Source organism: Balaenoptera ricei, chromosome X (assembly GCF_028023285.1).
Source record: "Balaenoptera ricei isolate mBalRic1 chromosome X, mBalRic1.hap2, whole genome shotgun sequence".
In the NCBI taxonomy this organism is placed as follows: Eukaryota; Metazoa; Chordata; class Mammalia; order Artiodactyla; family Balaenopteridae; genus Balaenoptera; species Balaenoptera ricei.
In genome coordinates this window covers 26,734,587-26,758,340 of record NC_082660.1, presented here as the reverse complement: position 1 = coordinate 26,758,340, position 23,754 = coordinate 26,734,587, and the positions used below count along the sequence as shown (strand labels likewise).

At 36.2% G+C, this 23,754-nt stretch overlaps 1 pseudogene; it reads left to right on the top strand.

Moving 5' to 3' along the window:
- The first annotated feature begins 3,668 nt into the window (after positions 1-3,668).
- Positions 3,669-4,971, top strand: LOC132357402 (UV excision repair protein RAD23 homolog B-like; annotated as a pseudogene).
- Positions 4,972-23,754: the final 18,783 nt, after the last annotated feature.

The following is a 23,754-nucleotide window of genomic DNA, read 5'->3' as shown; positions in this document are numbered from 1 at the left end:
TTTCTCAATTTCTGCAGAATTTCTTCTTTAATTTACAAGTGGAAACAGTATAAGAAGTTAATAATCATTCCTATGTTTGTGAACACTGTGTAAAAAAAGGAAAGGAAAAGGGTATGCATTCTTTAAACATGATTTTCTTCAAATATAACCGGACAAGATTATGTCTTTTGACTAAATTGTGATATGTTTCACAGCCACCTAGATGCCAAAGATGAAGTGTTGACAGCTTCTGTCTCAAGTCTTCTTGAAGCTAATAAGAGAGTTGATGCCAACTTGGCAGCATCAATGCCCTGTTGGATAGGCGACTCGAGTCCCGGAGTCTGGGTGAGAAATTTGGCCTGGCAGCTGGGGGAATTTCTACAGAAAGCAATCAAAGGCAGAAGAAGGAGACACATTTTGAATTGTTAAAACAAACAAAAAAAACTATCATCTAAATATGACAGGTATATTACAGTTAAGATTAGAATTTCCACCATGGACTGTTGGCATTCTTGGATTTAATATTAGTAATTCAAATATTTAATGACAACCTTTAAAGCTTATGATATAGTTAAATCCATTTGTCTTTTTCCAGTATGGCTTTCTTCCTTTATGGTTATATTTTTAAAAGCATTTTCTACCCCAATGTCACATAAATATTCATCTAAAGTTTTCTCTAGTAAAGTTTCAATTTTATATTTATATCTTTAATCCGCCTAATGTTAATTTTGGTGTATGCTACACAGTAAGGATCCAACTTCTTTCTTTTCAAATGATAAAACTTTCCCAAATGTAATTCGAAAAATAAACCTTTTGGGGGGCCATTATTTGAAATAAATATTTTAAAGTGCTACATTTGTATTTAAACGTGTGTACTCATTATTCTGCTCCATAGTTGTATCTGATGTGTCTGTCTATCCCTACAACAATAATACCTTTACAAAAATTATTGGAGCTTTAATATGTATTTTAATATTGGAATGTAAAATTGATCATTTTATTCTTGAAAAAAATTGAACACTTTGCACAGATTTGTTCTAGGATATTTTTCTTACTACATCTTGGGAATTGGAAGCACTGGTGAAGAAGTTCCTCTAATAAAAGCCTGGGCTTCAGTAATTTTACCAGCAAACACTGGGAAATTTTCCAGCATCAAAAGATTCCAAAGCCAATGAAATTACTGCAAAGCACTAAAAGGATGAACTCCCAACTTATTTTGTAAAACTAGTGTAAATGTTATACTAAAAGATGACATGAAAAGTAGATCAGTCTCATGTCAAAAATATTAAATAAAGACCTATTAAAGGCATTTGATTAAATTCATTGTCTATTCTGAGGATTCAAAGCAAACTAAGAGTACAGGTATCCATTCTTTATCAAATAAAGATAACCTAAAATATCCTACTAAAAGACAAATACTGTATGATCTAACTTATATGTAGAATCTAAAAAAGCAGAACTCATAGAAACAGAGACTAGAATGGTGGTTGTCAGGGGCTGGGGGTGGGCAGATGTTGGTCAAACTGTACAAACCTCCAATTATAGGATGAATAAGTTCTGGATGTACAGCATGGTGACTATAGTTAATAATACTGTATTTTGTTCTGGAAAGTTGCTAAGAGAGGAGTAGGCTTTAAATGTTCCCACCACCAAAAAAAAATCAACATTTTGTACACCTTAAACTTACACAATGTTATATGTCAATTATGCCTCAAAAAATCCTATTTAATGGTAAAAGACTAAGTTAAAAACAAGTAACCAGATCTTATGGCTATTATTTAATATTACTTTAGAAGTTCTAGCTAATGACATGAGTCAAGAAAAATAAGTATATAAGTCTTGGAAAGAGGACTGCCTGAAAAAATATGAAATACTAACTGAAAAACAATTAGAACTAATTAGAGAACTCAGTATAAAAATAAAAATATTAAAATAAATCAATAAATTTCCTTCATATCAACATTAGTAAGCAAAATAGAAAAATCCATAAATACCTAAAAATCTATACACAAATAAAATACTTTGAGACACAAAGGACGACATGCATAAATAGAAAAACAGGTTAAATTTTCAAGTGAAAACAGTCAGTATTTTGATGTGTGTGTTCATTTTTGTCGTAAAGTGTTTTAGGGAACAAAATAAAGGGTTGCTGCAGTTTCCAAAATAGCCTTGCTTGATTTATTCAGAATAAATTTACATTATTTTTGCAGGTATTTTCATTTCTTTTTATGTTATATATCCATTAGTTAATCCAGTTATCTTTTGAGTATGTGTGTATCCCCCTCTCCCCACCTTTCTTTCCTTTTCTTTCTATTCTCACTGGCACTGCCCTAGTTCAGCACCTAACTTTTCCACAAGACTTCACCAGTAGCGGCTTTGAAACATCTTCTGTGTCCTGAGTTTGGAAGGATAGTTTTGCACCTCCTTTGCCCAACTGCTATTTCACAATCTTGCTAATATTCTGAATACCCACATAAATGGAGTTTCTATTTCCTAATTCTTATACCATGAGTATATTCTGCATACGGCTAAAGTAACTTTTCTAAGATACAGATCAGGTGATGTCACTGCCTTCCTCAAAAATCTTTACTAGTTCTCAACTGCCTACAACATGTCATCTGAAGGCTTTGTGGGTTATCATTTGATACCTCTAAGATCAAGATCCAATCCCCCTTTCAGCCACATCCCCCTAAACTCTCCATTCTGTATCTTTTCCCCAGCAAAACTAGGCTTCCCTTTCTCCATAACCATATTTTCACCATCCTTGAAGTCCCAGACTAAACACTACCTACCTCCTTCATGAAAGCTGACCTCACCCCTGTCTGAAATTAAAATTCTTTCTCCTCTGTGTTCTGATAACAGTTTGTTTGCAAATCTACACCAGCATTTATTCTATCATTCCATTATGAAATATTTATTATATGTGGTTATTTGTGTACTGTATAAATGGTAAGGTCCTTCAGGGCAGAGCTCGTGAAATATTTATACTTATGTTCCCTACCGCACCACAGGCACAGTATCTTGTATTTAGTAAGTAATCAATAAATGTTTGATGAATTTATTAAAATCAGTAACTTTATGGAATATAAGGGGGTACATATTACTCTCTTCAATTTAATTATAGCTATCATTTTCAGATGTTCAGCATGTTCCACATAATACGCTAAGCAACTTCCATTTTATTCTCACAGCTTGATGAAATAGGCATTATTAGCCTCATTTGTCACACAATATACTAAGCACCTTACATTTCATTCCATTTTATTCTCATACAACCCTATGAACTAGGTATTTAGTGGCCTCATTTTTCAGTTAACCAAGAGAGTGTATCTTGCCTAAAAGTGGTAGACCCACAGTTCAAACCTAATTTGACTCTAAGCCTCTGAGTGTGTGTGTGTGCGTCTCTGTGCACGTGCATGCATGCGCACATGCAAACTAGTAGAAGTAAAGATAGATATCAAGCCCTAAGGATGAAGGAGTGTGATGAAAGTTCCAGAAGAAACATGTACAAGACAATGTGTACAAACATTTGCTACTTTGGAGTCACGAAGAATCACAAAGAAAGAAAAGGGTGGGGGCACTTCTTTTTTTGTTTTCCTCTGGCAAAGGGCACTAAACTAGGGAACCAAGAGAGCAATGGTTCAGTATTATTAAGAAAGACTTGGGCAGCGTTGCTGCGCGGCGGCACCATGCTGGCCACCCTGAAGACCCTCCAGCAGCAGACCTTCAAGATCGATATCGACCCAGACGAGATGGTAAGAGCACTGAATGAGACGACTGAATCTGAAAAGGGTAAAGATGCCTTTCCTGTAGCAGGTCAAAAATTAATTTAGCAGGCAACATCCTCAATGATGATACTGCTCTAAAAGAATATAAAACTGATGAGAAAAACTTTGTGGTAGTTATGGTGACAAGACCCAGAGCAGTGACACCACCAGCACCAGTTACAACTCAGCAATCTAATTCTGCCACCACTACCACAGTTAGCTCCTCCACAGCACCAGCTGTGGCTCAGGCCCCAACCCCTGCCCCCAATTTGGCCCCCACTCTGGCCCCCACTCCCACACCTGCATCTGTCACTCCAGCATCAACGACAGCGTCTTCTGAACCTGCACCTGCTAGGGCAATGAAACAAGAGAAACCTGCAGAAAAGCCAGCAGAAACACCAGTGGCTGCTAGCCCAACATCAACTGACAGTACATCAGGTGATTCTTCTCGGTCAAACCTTTTTGAAGATGCAACAAGTGCACTCATGACAAGTCAGTCTTAGGAGAATATGGTAACTGAGATCATGCCAATGGGCTATGAACGAGAGCAAGTAATTGCAGCCCTGAGAGCCAATTTCAACAACCCTGACAGAGCAGTGGAGTATCTTTTAATGGGAATTCCCGGAGATAGAGAAAGTCAGGCCGTGGTTGACCCCCCTCCAGCAGCGAGTACTGGGGCTCCTCAGTCTTCAGTGGCTGCAGCTGCAGCAACTACGACAGCAATGACTACAACAACAAGTTCTGGAGGACACCCTCTTGCATTTGTATGGAATCAGCCTCAGTTTCAACAGAATCCTTCCCTGCTTCCAGCATTGTTACAACAGATAGGTCAAGAAAATCCTCAGTTACTGCAGCAAATTAGCCACCATCAGGAGCATTTTACTCAGATGCTATATTGAACCAGTTCAAGGAGCGGGTGGTCAAGGAGGAGGGGGTGGAAGTGGCAGTGGAGGAACTGCAGAAGCTGGAAGTGGTCATATGAACTACATTCAAGTAACGCCTCAGGAAGAAGAAGCTATAGAAAGGTTAAAGGCATTAGGATTTCCGGAAGGACTTGTGATACAAGCATATTTTGCTTGTGAGAGGAATGAGAACTTGGCTGCCAATTTTCTTCTACAGCAAAACTTTGATGAAGATTGAAAGGGACTTTTTTTCATCTCACACTTCACACCAGTGCATTACACTAACTTTGTTCACTGGATCGTCTGGGATGACTTGGGCTCATGTCCACATACTTGGTATAAGGTAGTGGATTGTTGGGGGTGGGAAGGGGGGATCTAGGATGCAGGGTGGGGATGAATACCTTGCATGCCTGCTTCAATTAGCAGATGCCACAAATCCACACAGCGTGTAAAATATTGTACAACCCAAAGTCAGCTTTTGCATGTCTTTATTTCTTCTACAAAACAGTAGGTAACTTTTTCGAGGTTTCACTCTTTTTAGTGTACTAGATCCAGAAATTTAGTGTAATGCCCTGCTTTATATTTCTTTGAGTTAACATTGGTTTCAGAAAGAGTCTTTGCTACCTAGAATCTACAGTCCCTATTCTATGGCAACACTGGATAATGGCTTTGTGAAATTGAAAAAAAAAATTGGAGCAACTGTAAACAGAAATGCCAAATTACTGATGGTTATTGTTGCTGCTTCAAATAGGTATACATTTATGTGTAAGAAAGCCCATTCTTTCATAAATACTTGGGGTTGAGGGGGGAGAAGGGGAATCTTTTCTTAAAATGAAAATAATTACTGCTATTTTAAATTTCTTGATCATTGAATGTGAGACCCTTCTAACATGATTTGAGAAGCTGTACAAGTATAGGCAGAGTTATTTTCCTGTTTACATTTTTTTTGCTTTGTTTTGGGGGGAAAATTGGTAGGTGTCTAATTACTGTTTACTTCATTGTTATATTGCAGTAAAAAGTTTTAAAACCACAGTTGCATGTTTGCTTTTGATGTATCCCTTTGTGGAATTAGCACTTTGGGGCCAATGGAGAAATGCAGCATTCACCATCCCTGTCTTCCCCTTCCCTCAGCAGAAATGTGTTTGTCAGCAAGTCGTGAATTCCAACTGCTGCCTTTTTTAAAACACACAAAATGCTGATTCAGTTCAAAATTAATGCAAGTGTCTCAAAACTGAGTTTCTGATATTTGTAAATGTTTTTCATTATTAGGTAAGAATGTATGACTATTAAAGTCATTTAGGATTATTTGCTTTCGAAAAGAGAAGGTGGACAGAACTATAATCTAGCATCTTTTATTGCATTGGACAGACTGGAGAAATCTTTTGGAAGAGTTGGGAGATGTGGCTGGAAAAGTACTTTGGAAAATGTACAATCAAGACATCTCATGGAATATTAAAAGAAAAATCTTAATAGCAAAAAAAAAAGAAAAGAAAGACTTGGGCAAAATAGGTAAATTGTATGGTATGTGAATTATATCACAATACAGCTATTAAAATAATTATTTGAGGAGCTGTTTAAAGCACAGATCTATGTGTTCTACCTCAAGGAATTCTGCTTATGCAGATCTGGAGAGGGACACAGGAATCTGCATTTTTAGAAATCACTTCTAGTTAATTCTGATGCAAGAGTTTTTAACTGCTCACATTTTCAGAATCACTGGCATAGAGGGTTAAAAATGCAAAGTCATTATGTTGAGTTTTTCAGGTCACACATCTTCAGTGGTGCCATTCATATTATACGCTACATGAATGTCACCCTATGAAGTTGTCCAGTGCGCAACATGTACGGATGTGAGCAACATCCCCTTAAAAGTACAAGGTACGATGGGAGAAGAGAGGACTAACATTTCCTCGGTACCTATGATCTGCCAGTTACTGTGCTATGCAAGATAGAGAGATTGATATATAACTTATATAAGCTATATCTATCTATCTTACTAACATCTTTAAAGTTAGGTATTATCACCTCTGTTGTACATATGAAGAAACTTACATTCAGAGAACTTTAACATTCCCCATGTTACACAGCTAGAAATTATTCCTTCATCCATTCGATTTATAAACAGCAATTAATGTTTACTGTAAGCCTGGCACCAAGAGAACTAAAACCAAACAATCAAAGAAAAGTTATTAGAAGAACAGTACCACTGAAAGAATTCCAGCCTGGTACTCTATAGGGCAATGAGAACTCTATATGGTAAACAGACTGAAGTAGTCACCTGTGATGAGGTGGTACTTTGTATTGATACTGGAACTAGGAACATCATAAAAGGATCCATATGAATATATCACAGTATGCTCTCACCATAAATGTCATCTTCTTGCAGCAATGACCAAGAAAGCCATCAAATAGCATTTCGGTTTTTTTAAACCCACAAACATTCACTGAGTAAACACTCTGTCAAACCCTTGATAAGGATAACAAGAAAGTGCCCTGCGCTTTTGATGCAACCTCAAAGGAACCCACTTGTAAATTAGGACAGCCTTCCAAATGGTTTGATGAAAATCACAAGGCCATTAAAATGTTCATTTTTCCTAAAAATCTAACTGATCCAAGTGGCCACTCTTCTTCTCCATCTTCCTGGGCGAAGATACTGCATCCTCCTCCACTTAGTCTTCATGTCATTAAGTAAATATAATACCTGAAAAAGAAAACTATCCTCTAAAGACACAGAGTGCCAAGGGCTTATTATGGTAGCTTTTAAGGATACTTAAAAGATTTCTTGATTTGGAGTAGAACTGGCAATGATTGTGCTGAACCACTTCTCTGAAATGGTTAGTAAAATTAGAAAAGGAAAATAACTAACTGAATTCTTATATCCAAGGGGCATTACCAGAAAAAAAACAAGAAAGTACAGTTCTGCTTTAGCCTCATAGTGTTTTCCTGTTTTCATAAAGAAAATGCTATTACCTTCATTAAAGGTAAACCATTAATAATCAGGATTTTTAAAAGTACACGTAAATATGCTATGAGCTCAAAACAGAATATCAGGAAGTGTTATTCTTGCAAAACCAAAGTGAATTAATTATCAGCTTTAAACATATCATTTAACAAGCTAGCACTAAGCAAAAAAAGTTATACAAGATGATGAAAAGGGAAGAAAATATGATGGTACAGTTGAGAAAGAATTTAAGACAGTCTGTCACCCAGAAGGACCCAAGTATCATTTTCAATCTCGTCAGTACTTTAATATGATATTCAATTTGTCTTTGGCCTTCTCACAAACTTTGCTCTTCTTTGGAACACCCAGTAGGACATTTTTGCTCTTCAAATAGGAGTATTTCAAGATCTCAATGGAATAATCATTACACTCAGTCTGGGCTCTTCACCAACGCTCTTTATCACCAAACCACCACATGCAACTTTTACATTTAAAGCTCCTAGTAGGAGCTTTGAAATCGGAAATTCAAAATATCAATGTTCTATTTGACCTTCTGCTCCATCCTTGCCAAAAAAATAATATCACAAAGGCAAAAATAGAAAATATTTTAACACATTACTATGTAAAAAGTCAAGCATATACAAAAATAGAGAAAGAAGTAAAATAAACACCCATGTATATATTACACAGCCTCAAAAAATAAGCTATAGACAATCTTGTTTCCTCTCCATTCCCATTCACCCTCCCCTAATATTATTTTTATACAAATTCCATATAAGTATCTTTCATAGATAAACTAGTTCAGTTTATGTTTTTAAAAATTAAGAAGGCCATTTTGTGCTAGTACCATACTGTTATGATTACTGTAGCTTTGTAGTATAGTCTGAAGTCAAGGAGTGTGATACCTACAGTTCTGATCTTCTTCCTCAAGATTATTTTGGCTATTCAGGGTCTTTTTTGTTCCCACACAAACTTTGAAATTATTTGCTCTGGTTCTGTGAAAAATGCCATTGGTATTTTGATAGGGATTGCACTGAATCTATAGACTGCCTTGGGTAGTATGGTCATTTTAACAATATCAATTCTTCCAATCCAAGAACACAGTATATCTTTCCATCTGTTTGTGTTGTCTTCAATCTCTTTCATCAGTGTCTTATACTTTTCTGGGGTCTTTTACCTCCTTAGGTAGTTTTATCCCTAGGTATTTTATGCTTTTTGATGTGATGGTAAGTGGGACTGTTTCCTTAATTTCTCTTTCTGATAGTTTGTTGTTGGTATATAGAAATGCAACAGATTTCTATTTATTAATTTTGTATCCTGCAACTTTACTGAACTCACTGATAAGTTCTAGTAGTTTTCTGGTGGTGTCTTTAGGATTTTCTGTGTATAATATCATGTCATCTGCAAACAGTGACAGTTTTATTTCTTCCTTTCCAATCTGGATTCCTTTTATTTCTTTTTCTTCTCTGACTGCTGTGGCTAGGACTTTAAAAACTGTGTTGAAAAAAAGTGGCAAGAGTGGACATCCTTGTCTTGTTCCTAATCTGAGACGAAATGCTTTCAGCTTTTTACCATTGAGTATGATGTTAGCTGTGGGTCTGTCGTATATGGCCTTTATTATGTTAAGGTATGTTCACTCTATGCCCATTTTCTGGAGAGTTCTTATCATAACTGGATGTTGAATCATATCAAAAGCTTTTTCTCTATCTATTGAGATGATCATATGATTTTTATTCTTCATTAATGTGGTGTATCAAAAACACACATAGATCAATGTAACAGAATACAGAGCCCCAAAATAAACCCACACACTTATCAAGGTCAATTAATCTATGACAAAGGAGGCGAGAGTATACAATGGAGAAAAGACAGCCTCTTCAATAAGTGGTGCTGGGAAACCTGGACAGCTACATGTAAAAGAATGAAATTAGAACACTCCCTAACACCATACATAAAAATAAACTCAAAATGGATTAAAGACCTAAATGTAAGGCCAGACACTATCAAACTCTTAGAGGAAAACATAGGCAGAACACTCTATGACATAAATCACAGCAAGATCCTTTTTGACCCACCTCCTAGAGTAATGGAAATAAAAACAAAAATAAACAAATGGGACCTAATTAAATTTAAAACCGTCTGCACAGCAAAGGAAACCACTGATGAAATGAAAAGACAACATACTAAATGGAAGAAGATATTTTCAAATGGTATGACTGATAAGGCGTTAGTACCCAACATATATTCATTGACTAGCTCATACACTAATCAATGAATTTGGTAAAGTAGCAGAATACTAAATTAATGCACAGAAATCTCTTGCATTCCTATACACTAATGATGAAAAATCTGAAAGTGAAATTAAGAAAACACTCCCATTTACCACTGCAAAAAAAAGAATAAAATATCTAGGAATAAACCTACCTAAGGAGACAAAAGACCTGTACGCAGAAAATTATAAGACACTGATGAAAGAAATTAAAGATGATACAAATAGATGGAGAGATATACCATGTTCTTGGATTGGAAGAATCAACATTGTGAAAATGACTGTATTACCCAAAGCAATCTACAGATTCAATGCAATCCCTATCAAACTACCACTGGCATTTTTCACAGAACTAGAACAAAAAATTGCACAATTTGTATGGAAACACAAAAGACCCCGAATAGCCAAAGCAATCTTGAGAAAAAAAAAACGGAGCTGGAGGAATCAGGCTCCCTGACTTCAGACTATACTACAAAGCTACAGTAATCAAGACAGTATGGTACTGGCACAAAAACAGAAATATAGATCAATGGAACAGGATAGAAAGCCCAGAGATAAACCCACGCACATATGGTCACCTTATCTTTGATAAAGGAGGCAAGAATATACAATGGAGAAAAGACAGCCTCTTTAGTAAGTGGTGCTGGGAAAACTGAACAGCTACATGTAAAAGAATGAAATTAGAACACTCCCTAACACCATACACAAAAATAAACTCAAAATGGATTAAAGACCTAAATGTAAGGCCAGACACTATCAAACTCTTAGAGGAAAACATAGGCAGAACACTCTATGACATAAATCACAGCAAGATCCTTTTTGACCCAGCTCCTAGAGTAATGGAAATAAAAACAAAAATAAACATATGGGACCTAATGAAACTTAAAAGCTTTTGCACAGCAAAGGAAACCATAAACAAGATGAAAAGACAACCCTCAGAATGGGAGAAAATATTTGCAAATGAAGCAACTGACAAAGGATTAATCTCCAAAATTTACAAGCAGCTCATGCAGCTCAATATCAAAAAAACAACAACCCAATCCAAAAATGGGCAGAAGACCTAAATAGACATTTCTCCAAAGAAGACATGCAGATGGCCAACAGACACATGAAAGAATGCTCAACATCATTAATCATTAGAGAAATGAAAATCAAAACTACAATGAGATATCATCTCACACCAGTCAGAATGGCCATCATCAAAAAATCTACAAACAACAAACGCTGGAGAGGGTGTGGAGAAAAGGGAACCCTCTTGCACTGTTGGTGGGAATGTAAATTGATACAGCCACTATGGAGAACAGTATGGAGGTTCCTTAAAAAACTAAAAATAGAACTATCATACGACCCAGCAATCCCACTACTAGGCATATACCCTGAGAAAACCATAATTCAAAAAGAGTCATGTACCACAATGTTCACTGCAGCTCTATTTACAATAGTCAGGACATGGAAGCAACCTAAGTGTCCATCGACAGATGAATGGATAAAGAAGATGTGGCACATATATACAATGGAATATTACTCAGCCATAAAAGGAAACGAAATTGAGTTATTTGTAGTGAGGTGGATGGACCTAGAGTCTGTCATACAGAGTGAAGCATGTCAGAAAGAGAAAAACAAATACCGTATGCTAACACATATATATGGAATCTAAGGGAAAAAAATCTACAAACAACAGTTGCTGGAGAGGATGTGGAGAAAACGGAACCCTCTTGCACTGTTGGTGGGAACGTATATTGATACAGCCACTATGGAGAACAGTATGGAGGTTCCTTAAAAAAACTAAAAATAGAACTACCATATGACCCAGCAATCCCACTACTGGGCATATACCCTGAGAAAACCATAATTCAAAAAGAGTCATGTACCACAATGTTCATTGCAGCTCAATTTACAATAGCCAGGACATGGAAGCAACCTAAGTGTCCATCGACAGATGAATGGATAAAGAAGACGTGCCACATATATACAATGGAATATTACTCAGCCATAAAAAGAAACGAAATTCAGCTATTTGTAGTGAGGTGGATGGACCTAGAGTCTGTCATACAGAGTGAAGTAAGTCAGAAAAAGAAAAACAAATACCGTATGCTAACACATATATATGGAATCTAAAAAAATATAAAGTAAAAATGGTCATGAAGAACCTAGGGGCAAGACGGGAATAAAGACGCAGACCTACTAGAGAATGGACTTGAGGATACGGGGAGGGGGAAGGGTAAGCTGGGACAAAGTGAGAGAGTGGCATGGACATATATACACTACCAAACGTAAAACAGATAGCTACTGGGAAGCAGCCGCAGAGCACAAGGACATCAGCTTGGTGCTTTGTGACCACCTAGAGGGGTGGGATAGGGAGGGTGGGAGGGAGGGAGACGCAAGAGAGAAGAGATATGGGGACATACGTATATGTATAACTGATCCACTTTGTTGTAAAGCAGAAACTAACACACCATTGTAAAGCAATTGTACTCCAATAAAGATGGTTAAAAATAAAAAAATAAACAGCTCATACAACTCAACATCAAAAAAACAAAAACAAAAAACCAAGCCAATTAAAAAATGAGTAGAAGAACTGAACAGACATTTTTCCAAAGAGGAAATGCAGATGGCCAACAGGCACATGAAAAGATGCTCAACATCACTAATCATCAGGGAAATGCAAATCAAAATCACAATGAGATATGACCTCACACCAGTTAGAATGGCTATTATCAAAAAGAACACAAATTACAAATGTTGGTGAGGAATGCTGATAAAAGGGAACCCTAGTACACTGTTGTTGGGAATGTAAATTGGTGGAAAACAGTATGGAGGTTTCTCAAAAAACTGAAAACAGAAATACCATATGACCCAGCAATTCTACTCCTGGGTATGTATCCAAAAAAAATGAAAACCTAATTCAGAAAAGTACATGCACCCCAATGTTCAAAGCAGCATTAATCACAATTGCCAAGGTATGGAGGCAACCTAAGTATCCATCAACAGAAGAACTGACAAAGAAGATGTGGTACATAGATAAACAATGGAATACTACTCAACCATAAAAAGAATGAAATTTTGCCATTTGCAGCAAGATGCTGGATTTGGAGGACATTATGCTAAGTGAAGTAAGTCAGACAGAGAAAGGCAAACACTGTATGATATCACTTATATGTGGAATCTAAAAAATACAACAAACTACTGAATAACACAAAAAAGAAGCAGATTCACAGATGCAGAGAACAAACTAGTGGCTACCAGTGGGGAGGGGGGAGAGGGGAGGGACAATACAGGGGTGGGGTAAAAAGGGTTATTATGAGATTACATGAAATCATTTGTGTGAAACTTCTGAGAACTGTAAAACACTATAAAATATAAAGAATCTTTCATTCAATAAAAAAGAAAAATAAATTTTAAAAAGGCCATTTTAAAACATAACCATTATCTCACTTAAAAATAAATCATGAATATAATCAAATATTCATGTATGATCAAATTACTCTGATAAAATAAAAACTATTTGATGACATTTGTAAGCTATAATAATAATTATACTTACACAAATAAAACTGCAGTACTGTAATTTTCAATAAGCTTTGAAAAACAAGTCTTGCTGGGGATTAATGACTTTTAGAATCTGGCACAGAAGAAAAGAAGTTTATCATGTCTTCTGATAATCAAATGATTTCAGTAGTCACACTACCTATCATTTGCTTAATTTATTTAATTTAAAGTTAAAGTACTAGAGCTATCATCAATAACATTAGAGCATTTGGTTTTAACCAAAAAGATGAGAGAGGATGAAAACTTAATCAGGAAACTAGGGCCAAATGTGATCATAGGGCCTTCTAACCTTCTTTCACCCACTTCTTACATTTATTTCCCTTGGTAAAGGTAAAATTTAAAATTAGCTTATTAATTTTCCTGTGATTTTCTGTTAAGTTTGAACTTAAATTCAACAGACATTTAGCACCTTTAGAAGAAGTGTTGTGATTTTGGTTACTTACTGAGTCTCAGTGTTTTGACATGTAAGATAGAAATGAGTAATTTGCCATGCCCCTCTCAAAGGGATGTTGGAAAGTTAATATAAAATAAGTATCTCTATAAGGAGAGATGCAAACACGACACATAAGTATTATTCCACGATTCAGAATAACTTGCCAACAATACAACTTAGAAAGTCATGTAGCTGAGTGTCTTTTCATATTTATCTTTACTCCTAGGCACCATGGTGTAATGAAAAATAGACTAAAGGAGGAATGTATTTTTTATTATCAAAGCACATACAGAATTTATTTTGATTTTAGTAGTAATTTATTTTAATGGGGCCTGATTTCAAGGATGATGCATGGTGGTGCTATTTATAATTGTTCAGTATTTCTATGTTGAGACACTATTCTTCCAATTCTTTCTTCCAGGAATTATTAACTCCTTGTGCTGGCAACACACACTATAAAGAAAGTTACGGTTCTGCTGTAGGTTCTCATGATTTAGTGGCAAAGGCAAACAAATAGTCTATTATAATGGAATATGTTGTAGGCTATGATGTGTGTTTGAAGAACCCTTGCAGCACACTTGGTCCCATACAAAATGTCCATAAGACATTTGGTCCACACCAAAAGGTCCTTGGTATTTTGTCTTATTTAGTCCAAGCCAAAAGGTCCTCGATATTTGGTCCTGTCCAAAACCATTTGGCACGGACCACATATGTTCATGGACGTTTTGGATAGGACCAAATATCAAGGACCTTTTGGTGCAGACCAAATGTCTTATGGACATTTGGATAGAACCATATGTCTGCTAACCTTGAAGAACATGTTATGAGTCAGTTGAGAAGACACATCTAAATCTGAAGGATATGAGGATTAGGGTAGAGACCTGTGTCTGAGAAGATTTCTCATAGAAGGTAATGCTTCAGTTGAAGGTAATGTTTAAAAAACATGAAGGTATTAGCACACTGAAGGTAGAAAAAAGGACAAAGGCATACGCTAGAATGAAGAGGGTGAATGACAAAATGGTAAAATGTTAATGCAAAATTAGGACATAAAGATCCATCTGGCAGAATGTGGCCTACACCAAAGCAGAGATCTTTATCTTGGTTGTTCAGAGTTGATTTCCCAAACAACAAAAGAGCCACTGAAGGCCATGAATGTGAGATTAACATGATCATATTTAAGATTCAGAAAGATCACCCTGGCAACAGTGTAAAAACATTCATGAATGAGCCAGGCCAGAAGCTGGAAGACCAAGTAGGTCACAGTGGTTCTCATAAGATACAATCAGGCTGTCAACCCAACAATTCCACTCCTAGGTATACACCCAAGAAAAATGAAAACGTGTTCATGCTCGTACATGAATGTTCATAGCAGCATTACTTACTCATAATGGCCAAAAACTGGAAATAACCCAAATGAATATAACTGATAAACAGATAAATAAAATTTGGTATAGTCACACAATGCAATATTTTTCAGCAACAAAAGGAATCAAGTATGGATACACACTACCACGTGAAAGAACTTTGAAACATTATGCTAGGTAAAATATCCAGGCAAAAAAGACCTCATGTCACGTAATTCCATTTATAGGAAATGCCCAGAATAGGCAAATCCATAGAGACAGAAAGTAGATGACTCGTTACCTAGGGCTGGGCAGGGAGAGGAGGGATATGGGTACAGTATCTCTTTTAGGAAGAACCAAATTGTTCTAAGATTAGATTGTGGTGATGTTTGCACAACCCTGTGAATATATTAAAACCATTGAGTCGTACACTGTAAATAGGTGAACTGGATGCTATTTGAATTCTGTCACAATAAAGCTGTTGAGAGAGAGAGAGAAAGAGACAGAGAATGAATGAATGGGAATGAATCAAGGTAGGGATGGGTAGAAAATGTGGAAAGTAAGTACTGATATTAAGGACACTCCAGAACTAAGTGGAAGATATATTCTCATTCATGATAAGAAATACATGAGCTGGAGACACTGATTCTTAAAATGGTAAGCCATAGCTGCCATTCACTAAGCAGTTACAATTTTGCAGGCCTTGTCTCAATTGCTTTACATTTTTACAACATTTATTATTCATAACAACACAAGTATGCTTATTTTACAGGTCATTAGACTGAAGCATAGAACAGTTAAGTAACTTGCCTGCAGTCACACATCTACAAAGCGTCACCGCCATAATTTGAACCCAGGCAGCTGGTGTCCAGAATCTGTGCTGTTAATCACTATGCGATTCAACCTATCATGTTCAGTATACAAGAATTGCCAATTACAACTCTAAAAAATATAGGATTTCACGAAAGCAGAGACCTCATGCCTAATTAAGGTGTTTTAATGACTTAGGTAAACACACCTGACATCTTTCAAAGTAAAAGCTAAGATTTTCCTTGAGCAAATGCTCTAAGAGGCAGTGTAACCCACTGCATAATAGCTGAGATTTCTGAGCCAGGCAGACTTGAGTTCAAATCCAAGTTTTATGACTTACTAGCTGTGTGGTCTTAAGAAGGGCATTTAATTTATCAGTATGATAATACATACCTCATAGTGTTCCTCAACAGATTACATGAGACAACATACAGTATCTGACACAGATATAAACCCAATAAATAGTGAATTATTATTATTTATTATTATTTCGGCAATCAGCCTTTGTATCGCCTGGAGTTTAACTATTTTCACGGTTATGCTTCTGATTTGTTATTTCTTTGAGAGTAACTGTTACTGAATTGCTAGATAAACAGGGTACATTGCTAATATATTGGTTTTAACTAGAAATCCTACAAAGGAGAAATCTAATGCCACTAGATTTTGTAGGAAAATCTGATGGACATAAAACATTGTCATATAACACATTAACATTCACTTGAATATTCACCTAATTAATATAGATAACTCATAGATTCTCCATAGAAAGATATCAAGACATAAGTGGCAATTTAAGTCAAATAATAGATGCTATAAATGCAATTCCATTTCACATCCACTATAAGTAATATCCCTCTTTTGCATAACACATCAGCAACAGCATCTAAAATTAAAATAACTAAAGGTTCTAAAGAAAGCTTTTCAAGATCCAAGTTTTTTATTTGTCTAGGAAAAAAACAGTTGGATGTTCTGTTATTTCCTATTTGCAGATGCACAAAGCAATCACTTTAGAAAATGAACTCTTTGTTAAATTTATAGCTGGTGAGTTCTCATTTAGTCTAATCTATGCTGGCTCAGTTTAACTACCGCATTGTCAGTGCCTGTCTTACTAAGCACACCCAGCAAATTTCACAATGGCCAACATGGTAATAATGCATTATATATATTTTCCAAACATTACAATGTAACTGCACATTTTATGGAAAGGGAACAACAGGAGAAAATTTAAAAGGAAGAAAGATGCAATAAAGATGAATTTCCATTAAAAGCCAAGCACCCGAACACTGACGTGGTTACTTATTTTTCCTCACTTGTAGATTAATGACAGTGTTTACCCCCTTGATATTGACAAGCACATAATACATCCTGACAAATGACTAAAGAGGCTGCAGTAGAGTTTATTTCTTGGTAGTGTCAACTGCCCTTCCTTTGGCATGATATGAAAAGCTTACGTCAGCTGTAATTTTTAGTAACGCCCTTCTGTGGGGTTTTCTTACAACTTTGTAAAACAAGTGTGATAAATTGATTATGCTAACAAGTGTGGGCTGCAGTGAGTGGTTTACTGGAGATTCCATCTGGTTTTTAAATCAGAAGAATGATGACAATGTTACACATTAAAATCAATAGTTATTTAATATTCCTATAAAGCCTAAAGGTTTGTGATACAGGGTTAAATATAATCCACTCTGCCTCGTAATACTTGTTTAAGCAAGACTATTGCATTAAATTACTGCTCAATCAGGAAACAAGTAATCAAATGAGGTGCAGTTTTGGGTGTTAGGTGAGAAAGAATAATGGCAGCTTTAAGCATAAGCCCTCAAAGAAGAAATTTGAATTTTTGTTTTTTAATTTCAAAATGGGATTTCTAAGCTAATTTAGGACTCTGAGAACTCTGATAAACATTTAACATTGTGGCAGATGTGCATTTCAAAACTATTTGGGCAATGTTTGGAACTAAAAAAGAGAATTGCAAAAGAATTTTTATTTTCTCAATGTTCACTTTTTATTATGCTCTTCTACATCCTGATCAATTGAATTCTGTATTTGAAATAATATTTTCTTGGTGCACATTAATGACATGTGTTGAGGCTACCTCTCTATCTAGCAAGAAATCTACTTATCTATCAAATACAGCTTTAAGCATATCAAATTTAAAGTTACAGTAGGAACGATAAGTGAAAGTATTTAGGTGAAAGTGAGAGAGAGCAGACAGGGTCTAGTAGGAGGCAGAGACTAGGGAGGGATATACATTGCAAAATTGGTGACACAGAGGTGGTAAGAAGTGTCTTGAGAAAGGTGGGGGTGAAAAGGGAGAATAGCACAGAGGGTAAAAGCTGTCGCCTCGTGTATACAAACATCGGAAGGGAGGAATGAAGAGAACCACTAAAGGAGCTGGTGGAGGTGCCGGTGGAATGCAGAGAAAGAATCAGGACATCGGGCAGGTAAGAAATTCCAGAAAGAAATCCAAAAAAGTGGAAAAAAGGGTAATTAACCATCTCTACTTTTGCCTGAATTTCAGGGAGAATGAAGATTATCAAATGCTACTAGACTGATAATAGAGATCGCTGCACTTCAAAAGCACAGTTTAATTAACAGTTGAGGGCAGTGAGTGAAGGAGTCAGTATATACGTATTAAAAAAAAATAAAGGGGCTTCCCTGGTGGTGAAGTGGTTAAGAATCCGCCTGCCAATGCAGGGGACACGGGTTCGAGCCCTGGTCCAGGAAGATCCCACATGCTGTGGAGCAACTAAGCCCATGCACCGCAGCTACTGAGCCTGCGCTCTAGAGCCCGCAAGCCCCAACTACTGAAGTCTGCATGCCTAGAGACTGTGCTCTGCAATAAGAGAAGCCACTGCAATGAGAAGCCCACACACCGCAACAAAGAGTAGCCCCCGCTCTCGGCAACCAGAGAAAGCCCGCGTGCAGCAACAAAGACCCAACGCAGCCAAAAATAAATAAATTAAATAAATTTTAAAAAAAAAGAGGAATGATAGTTGTAGACCTAATTCTGGAATTCTCCATCCTTAAAGGAAGGAAACGGAAGATGGAAATATATGAAGGGTTCAAATAAAACTTGTTGCTGTTGTCACACAAAACAGAAAGACAGCCCCCTGCTTTTAGTCACAGGCAAGGAAGACACTGAGTAAAACTGATTATTAATTTTTGAATGATAGAGAAAAAGGAGGGATCCAGGGAAGAATCAAAGAAGAAAGCACAAAGTAGGAAAGGGAAAAGGGATCTTTCTCAATGACAGAAATGCTGGTAGAAACGTGTGCTTCAACAGTGCATAATGAAATGTTTTTAAATGTCAATATGTATAGCTTGTATAACAAATACCTGTGGAACTTTTATTTCTAGGATTTAAGGCAGAGATTTACCAAGAATAGAGAATGGGATGAATAAAACAGACCACTGCAGAATTACTAACGATGGAAATGTCATCAACTTGTGATGTCTCTTACAGATATGACAGCACTAAAGTCCCAGGTTTTATCAGTCAATTCTAAAAAAAAAAAAAAAAAGATTGATATGTGAATTTAACCTCCAACTACAGGGTTAAGTGGAATACAGAGAAGCATGGCATTTTGAATGGATGACCTGTTAACGACCTCTAAATTACATAAATTAAGAAATGAAATGATCAGAAACTTGGGGGCAGTTTAATTCTGGTATCATGGGAGAATTAAAAATTGGTTAAATAGGATTCCTGAATAGCATCATAGGAATTCTTATTTAGGAGAAGAATGACTTGATATTGGAAAAGTAGTATTCAAACTTCTTCCAGAGTCCTCCTATGTTCTCAGTCCCTCTCTCCTTTACCACCCACATTTCCTAGGAGTATAGTCCACACCCATTGCCTTCCCCTCCTCCCCTCTTACTTCACTAGTCATCCTTGAAATTCAACTTACTAAGGTCACCTAAGCCCTCCTAATTGCCAAATCCAATGGATAAGTTTGTTTCATCTTACCGAATTTATCTCTTGATTATGAAATGTTTGATCATTCTATCATTCCTGAAATTCTTCCACTGGTTTCCTTGAAATCACATTCATTTGCTTATTTATTCATTTACTAAATAAATAATAATTTTAAAACAGTGATTTGCCAAGAGTCTTTCCTCCAGTTGGTTTTCATTCTTTATTTGAGCATTTTGGTACTGTACTTCCCTCTCTGACCCCTTAAATGTTCTCCTCACTTGACATAAAACTCTAGGTAACCGTACCTAACCTCATGGTTTTAACTATCACCGATACCAATAATTTCTAAGAAGGACATGGGGAGCACGGACAGAAATACCCTATGGAACACATTAACAGCTCTGATAGGCAGGCCTTTATAAACTATAATTCTCCACATGGTAGATTCTAATATACCCTATTTCTGGAATGAGAATCACTGGCATGCCAAGAGGGATGCCACTAATGAAGTTCTGTTGTACTTCTGGAATACATGGAGGCAGAAAAATTGGGGGAGCTACTGAAACTCTAGGATAGGTGTTACCAAATTTATATCTATGGAGTAGGCCAACCACCAGTTCAAGTGGGTGCTACACAGACCTCAAACTCTCTACATCTGAAATCAACACCACCTTCCCCCAATATCACTACCCCTCCCAGCCAACAATGTCCCCTTCTCTGGTAGCCTCCATTATATTTTGTAGCACAATCATCTACCCAGTCACCAAAGCATGAAACTTGTAAATCTTCTCAGGTATTTCCATCTCTCTCCATTTTTCATTCACCACTAAGGCCTTTTTAAGTGACAGCTCTTTTGAGGCATAAATCACACACCACAAAATTCACTCTTGTGAAGTGTACAATTCACTGGTCTTTAGTATATTCACAATATTTAGTATATTCACAATTCACCAAATTCCAGAACATTTTCATTATAATTTTGGTAATCATTCCTGGAGTCCAAATCCTCATTTGCATCCCTGCTTCTCTGGACTATTCTGATGATCTCCTAACATATCACTGTGACATACAGCCAGTAGATTCATCTAAAGTATAAATCTGACCAGATCACTCTCCTGCTTAAAACTCCTCAGTGGTTAATAATCACCCACAGATGAAGTCCAAGTTCTTTAACATGATTTAAAAGCCACTCCATGATCTGACCCCTGCCTAACTGTCCTGAGTCTCTTTTGACATCAAATGCCTCATGCTTTAATATCTGCCAACACTAAATTTCTAATAGTTCCCTGCAAGCACAATGCTGCTCCTCCCCCTTTGTGTTTGCTCAAGTCCCTTCATCTCAGAATATTCTCCTTACCTGGCCAACATTCACTTGTCCTTTAAGACCCAGCCTTTGATTACTCATGAAGCTTTTCCTGACACCCTAGGATAAGATGCTCCTCCCAAATGTTTCCAGAATATTCCATGAAGATGCATATTACTGCATTTATCACTTTGTTTTATAATTATCTGCTTAAGTATCTCTTGCCCTCACTATACTGTGCAGTCTTTGGGATGACAAGACCAAGTAGTCATTTCTATTTCTCAAGTTCTCTGTAGAATTCTTAGAATATGGTAGGCCTTCCAAATGTATTTGCAAATGCATGAATGAATGAGTGCATCAATGGATTAATATATAAACACACTGAGGAATGATTAATTGAATGACCTTAAACATTACTAGACATCCTATAAAAAACTGGTCTGGTCCATAAAGCAATAAAACATAAGACATAGATCAACTGCTGGAGGAAAAGTATGAAACAATCAGAGTAGAAATTTGGAAATTAGCACAGTGTGAATTTTCTTTAATCAGAAAATTTCAATGTAAGCATTGATAATCATGAATTGGAGATGGTGAAAGGGGGAAATGAAACTGAGAACTGAGTCAGATTTAATGATTTCCATGACCATGCAAATGAGGATTCTATTATTTTATTATGGAACAATAATAAATGATATGTCTATGTAGATACAGACAACTTTGCATTGAGAAAATGGAATGTAGTGAGTGTCAAGGCAGATTACTGACTTGGACAATCAACAAGGTCATAATTAGAAGAAAGGAGATTTAATATATTTTAAAGCGTATCAACTGTTTTTAAAATGAGCTCCACACCTACCATCACTGGTGTGATGATAAGTACAGATCTTCCAAATAATATTATGTCAGAGAAAACTGCAACCCTGTATGAATACTATACTTCTTCAAGCATCCAAAACTGTCTATTATATGCATGTAGTGATGGTCATCCTTAATAAACAGATTGAGATTCTTTTTAAAGTCTGGCTTTTTTTTCTCCTGCATGTACTTAAGGTTCCTTCCCTTCAACATCCACCATGACTATGGTGAAGCTCTAGAAAATCCTAACACAGCCTTCAGGCCTACCTTTGTAAACCTCTGTTGCAATGGAAAATAAAGCAGAGGTATTAAAACCTTATAAAAAGAAAGTCCCTTTTTGCTATGGTAATGTCTATTTCCTAAAGGCTCAAAGAAAGAACTCTTTGATTCACCTGGGTCCTATTTTTGCATTGGTGATATTTAGATGATTAAAGGTTTTTGAGAGAGAATCATTTGCTGTAAGCAAGTAGAGACTCGACTGTCATTTTTAGTCTATCGAAGCAGATTGTGGGCACACAAATCCACCTTCAATTAATTCATGGAGGCAATATGCAATGTGTGGTAGTGATTCACCACTCATTCAGAATGCTCGTTCCATGTTTTCTTTCCTCTTAAAATGTCCTAGTACAATTAAACACTATACCTTTTTGCATTATTCAATTTGCTTCTAACATTTTCACACTGAATCATATCATGTGGTCAGAGTTTATAGGGAAGAGTTATATTCAATAACAATGTTCAAAATAAAGAAAAAAGGGAAGCACTGATTTACTATTAAATATAATCCATAATCCCAATTTTTTAAAATAATAAAATATAATAGTTTTTCTTGTTTGCAATTCACCATTGGTTTTTGTTCAATAACATATGACTCTAGGAAATATATAACTTTCAGACCCCTATTGGAAATACATATGTATCTGTGTATGTGCATATGTGTATATGAATTATTCTGTTTAAAAACATTTTCCAAATTTCACAATTAAGTCCATAAAAATGGCTTAAAACTTGAAATGCTTTACAGTTACTATACTGATGCTATACTAAGACACATACACACAATGTCTGAATACCTGGTATGTAAAAACCTCCATAGCAAATGATACACTGGCACACTGAAAAGACAATTATCCAAATGTACTTTCTGCTTCTTTTCTGTATGGATATACATATAAAGCCTCTTAGGTGCCTAGAAATTCAAACTACAATGATATTTAAAATAAGATGATTCATTTTTAATTACTTTGAAGAGTGTACAAAAGCTGATCTACAGTAATACATATTGGTAAAATTCAAGAAGAAATACATTAAATTTACTTACGGTGTTTTTACCCATTTGAGCCCATGGGGTTAAATATCTATACATGTTTCCTTGAAAGAGGAACAATAATGTAACAAGGCGGCACATTCTGAATTATTCCCTTTATTGTACTGCTTGCTTTGCAAACACACCTATACAACAGTGAAAGCCACTAGAAAGAAGTTCCTCAAGAACACCTGTTCACAAAAAGAACAAGATGCCGATGCTTCTTCCTCTACGCTCCCTGTGAACCTTCTAGTATAGATTTTACCATTCTATACTGTTTGTGCTTACCTTCCACTTTATACTGTGAGCTCTTTGAGACCAGGGATCACACTTTAGGCATTTTGATCTTCCCAGCAATGGAGCCAGGCTATAAATAGT